General features: G+C 38.3%; 1 long non-coding RNA gene across 1 annotated transcript; it reads left to right on the forward strand.

Moving 5' to 3' along the window:
- The first annotated feature begins 2,066 nt into the window (after window positions 1-2,066).
- LOC113113448 (uncharacterized) lies at window positions 2,067-4,119 on the forward strand. Its single transcript, XR_003293582.1, has 5 exons — window positions 2,067-2,316; window positions 2,973-3,010; window positions 3,141-3,218; window positions 3,573-3,705; window positions 4,066-4,119. It is a non-coding gene; the product is annotated as an uncharacterized LOC113113448 (long non-coding RNA).
- The last annotated feature ends 580 nt before the right edge of the window (window positions 4,120-4,699 follow it).

Here is a 4,699-nt window from a genome sequence, read left to right on the forward strand (position 1 = left end):
TTTTGATAAACCCCACCATCACTGGCTTGGCCAAATTCTCCTACTTGGAGGAATGCAAATTTGTAGTCTGCATCTACCTATGCAAGCGGAACAACAGAAAATAATTTCTTGTAATTGAAAAGTAAGGTCCCAGAATGTGCAGATGCTAGTATGTTGACATGTTTGACATCAATGGCACCAATGCAGTTTGGAAAGTTCCATTTAGACCAAAATTTGGAGGCAATGAATTTCCACATGTCTTCTGTTGGCTTTGGAAATTGTGTTGCCTTCATTTTCCTTTCAATTGCCCTACACGTCAAATGCACACTCCAAGCAACAGTGCTTGTTCCAAGACGATTTTGGAGGGCAGGTCTAGTAAAGCTTTCCTCTAAAGTTTTCAACAGTTATATAAAAGTTTTCATACTTCTGTTGTTATACTTATACTGTTCAACTTAGAGTTTATTATTTTGCCTTTTAATTATAATTTAATTAAATATTTTGGAAAATATAATGATTACGTCATTGTTTTATTAATTTACATAATAAATACAGGTTTTAAATTGTATTATATTTTATTATTAAATTACAATATGGCGAAATGTACTTAAACTACAAACATATAATTTGATGGTAGACAAATCACACAGTGTGTCTGATACCTCAATGTAATTGCAAGAAGCTGTTTGGGTTCGATGGCTGCTCGATAATTTGTTTACTGCCTTGTGAGCTAGGGTTCAACAACAGAAAGAAGCTCGTCCATTTGCTCAGCACTCATACTAAAATTTGTCAGATGAGGGCCGTTATCCAGGTGCAGTTCCGTGACAAGATTGTGAAAAGCACCAAACAGTCTCCTGCGCAGGTTGATCGGATGAACCCACATTCTTCTACTCATCCTTCGATGCAACTTTCTGAACAAAAGGTAAAGTGTGATGACTCTCCTTCTGTCTACAACACGTTCTAAAAGGAATTAAAACAAAATGTTTAAATATGTACGGCAGTAAAGTACAGTAGAATATGAATAACGATTTTAGATAAACTCTTTCAGGTATTACATATATTCTGCACGTTATAATGTATAAAAATGTCTGCCTCTCTGCCAGATGAGTTGAATGCCTTTTACACGGTTTGAGAATAGCAACACCATCCCTGCAGTGAAAATGCCAGCAGATAATAACAGTTGTTCTTTTACCTTCTCCTTGCCTGACATGTCCAGATCAAGGCCGTGGCTAGTGGGGTGAAAGTTGGTGACGATTATAGGGGTCCACAGTTAAGGGGTGCCCCCAGTGATCTCATCCATCTGGCTGAGGCCAGCCTAAAAGGGCCACTGCTGTGTGTCGTCACAAAAGCTTGTAATTTTCACGTGTTTTTAAGGCTTGCCACTTGCCAATTTAAACATTCAAAAGAGTTTAAAGCACTCAAACACAAAACGCAGAAAAGGTTACTCGTGCGCTGTGTTCGGTGCCAACCTGGTCTCACAGAATTCCGTGAAATGTCCACGGGCCCTTAACTCAAAATCCGTGAAGCCATCACGGAATTGCCCCAAATTCCGTGCCGCGGCCACGGATATTCCTCCAACGCAAGTCAATGACACTGACATCCCGTGGTCCACACACGGATACCCGTTTCAATGACGGAGTACAGAACTCGCTCAACGGACTTGGTTTCTCATTTGGAAACGCAACATTTGAAGTGTTTGTTTCTTTTCCAACATCAAATGCCATAATGACATTAACCAGACAGCTGTTGTAGTTATTGCATTGTCCTGTCAGCATACAAAATACGTTTGTTTCAGTTAGATAACCAAAGTCCCGTGATGGCACGGACCTCAACAACCTGACCTCACTCACTTGTTTAGGAACTTGTAAGCTTTTCCTCGACTCTGTTGCAATGGCATGTAATTAACTTGGCATTTTTTCTCGTCCTGTCATCATAAAATCCAGTTTGATGGCGTTTTACACACATTTTGGCTATAGTCAGAACTAAAATCTGTGATAGGAGCACGGAGTGAGTCTGTGCTGAGATCACGGATAACTCTAACGCAAGTCAATGACACTTTTTTTCCGTGGTCCACACACGGAAACCACCCGATTCGAACGTTATCACTCGATTGAATGGGGCGTTATCAGCGGTTATCAGCCCATAGCTATGGGCCAGGAGGGGCCTCCTGTGCCTACTAGTAGGCTTAGAAGGCCGTGATCATCCATCCAAATGGTTGATCACCCACAAATATACAAGAGAAGACTCCAGATCCAATCCCAGAATTCCTGCTCACCGGTAATCGGAAGTCTACTGGACGAAAGCGGCAACGCTGCGATATTTCCTGCTTAATATTTTCAGGTAAGACTATTAAAATGATAAAACTGAGCATTTAAACTGTAATGGAAAACAATACATACACTCGTATTGCGTGTCATGATTGTTGACATGAGATAACCGTATTGCGATGTGTCTGCAAACGTTATCGTTAGACAATATTACGTTATTAGCGTGTCGTTATGTTAACGTTGCATGCTTTATGTGACCATTAACGTTGCTAATATGAGTGTGTATTTACGTCTGAAGCTAAGGGGGAATTAAGTTTCTAGTTAAACTGTCAACATGACTTTTGCTATTGTGTATGCTCGATAACTCCTCACTGAAGCCAGATCATAGGCTTAATGTAACCCATGTCGACTTGAGAGAAATATTAAACACAAGACGTATTTTACGGCAGTTTGGAATCCTTGGGATCTTGGCTAGAGTGTAAAATAAAGTTCTGTGGGTTTGGATCTATCTATCTGTCTGTCTGTCTGTCTGTCTCTCTCTCTCTCACTCTCTAAAGCTTGCTAGCTGTGTATATATTTATAATATATATATATATATATATATATATATATAGCTATCTAACTTGAACTTGAAAAATAAAACCCAAAGGTCTGTCTGTCTGTTTAGCTGTCTGTCTGCCTGTGTTACATTAATGTCTCTTTACCTAACTTTTTTGTCTCCCTTTACAGCATACATTTCCAGCTGGTTGCAAGGACTTCTGTGGCAAGTTTGTTTTATTACTTTATTACTTTTATTACTATGTCTTTGTTGAACTATCCAAAATTTGGTTTTGGGCTGTTTAGAATATATTGTTCACAAATCTGTCTTGTGCAAGTTTCTCTCTGTTTATGTTTTAGGTTGAAGATCGCCCAGAGAGCGATAAGCCATACAGTTGCTGATCTTGAAGCATTAGGCAAGATTGTCTGAGAACGATGGTATGATCTGCAACACTGTCTTTTTTTATTACTGATTTATTACTGACTATCTAATTCTTTATTTGTTGTTATTCAACAAGAGAGAACTCCCATTAATGGGAATCAAAAGGAAACCCTGAAATATTTTTTTAAGGATGGAAATTCACGAGTTGGTTCAGAATTAATACCAAGAGCTGCATCAGCTACTGGTTTGGACACCAGTGTCGTAGAAATAATGTTTACTTTTGTGCCACACTAACAAACATCATGTCAAATAAATAAATCATTCTGCTGCACTGCTTGTATAAATGATGTGTTTTGTTAACATTCGGTTTAATTGGTGTAATACCCTTTCGCAATTTTTTTGTTTTTCAGAACTGGATTGGTAATTACAAAAGATCGCAAATGACCAATGCTTCGTCTGAGCCCCGGTCATCAAAGGCCAAAGTTCACATTAGAGAGCTGTCGCATTACAATCTTTTTTGTAGGGACATATTCAAAAACAAAGGTGAGAAACAAAATTTAAAGACTGTTTTTATTTTTTTTATACTAAATTGTTTCTTTTCATACACGGTGGCCTTGTTGACATAAGGTTTATGAGGGTCATGAAACGTCATGAAACAGATTTTCATGATCGTATTTGGGAAGTACTTCACACACACAAATTGCATTCATCAGTTTAAGAATGCTGAGTGTATTGAAAAGAATCATCAGGTCATCTACTTTGCACGTTATCTTGTTTTTACAGAGTTGTTACAGATAAATGGTTTTCACAACCCAAGTACTGATTGCGTTGTATGAATTTACTTTAAAAAGGAGATGCTGACTCTAATGCGTTAAGTTTTCTGTGCATCTATTTTTTCCTCAGGCACAATGAATGATATTAAGGGCTGGTGCGCCACATTGGGGGAAGATGCAAAGCAAAAATAAATTCAAGAGGCAGCAGCACTGAGGGCACATGGGCAGGCACAGGACCTAAACCCTGAGGTGAGGGATGCCCGAATTACAATGCACTTAAAGAAGCTGAAGTTAGAGGTTCATTTGCTAAGCATTAGTGGTATTCTTAAAGTATTAGATGGAAGGATGATCAGCAGCAATTGTGGCGTGAGCAAAACATTGTGTTAGAAAACTGGATAGTTTATCTCTAGTTTTTATCATAATTTCAAATGAGTTTGTTACAAAAATATTCCAAGGCTATCAACATCAAATATTCTCACATTGAAGAAATTGTCAAAGACTCATACCACCATCTCAAACTGGAAGCAGCTGAAGAACAAAGTGGTCATGAGATTTCTTAAATTAAAATGTAGTTACCCCTCTGTCTCAGGTTTGATTTACATCCATTTCTGAAACGAAAAACCCAGAGTTTTCCTAAAGCCGCTTTCTGAAATGGAACCCAGGAAAACCTGCTTTTATCTTATGATTTATTATCAGCAAGATCTGAGATCAATTGATGTGCAATACCCACATATTCCTTTGGCAACAGTTAAAAATGAACAAGC

Source organism: Carassius auratus, chromosome 14 (genome assembly GCF_003368295.1).
Source record: "Carassius auratus strain Wakin chromosome 14, ASM336829v1, whole genome shotgun sequence".
NCBI lineage: Eukaryota > Metazoa > Chordata > Actinopteri > Cypriniformes > Cyprinidae > Carassius > Carassius auratus.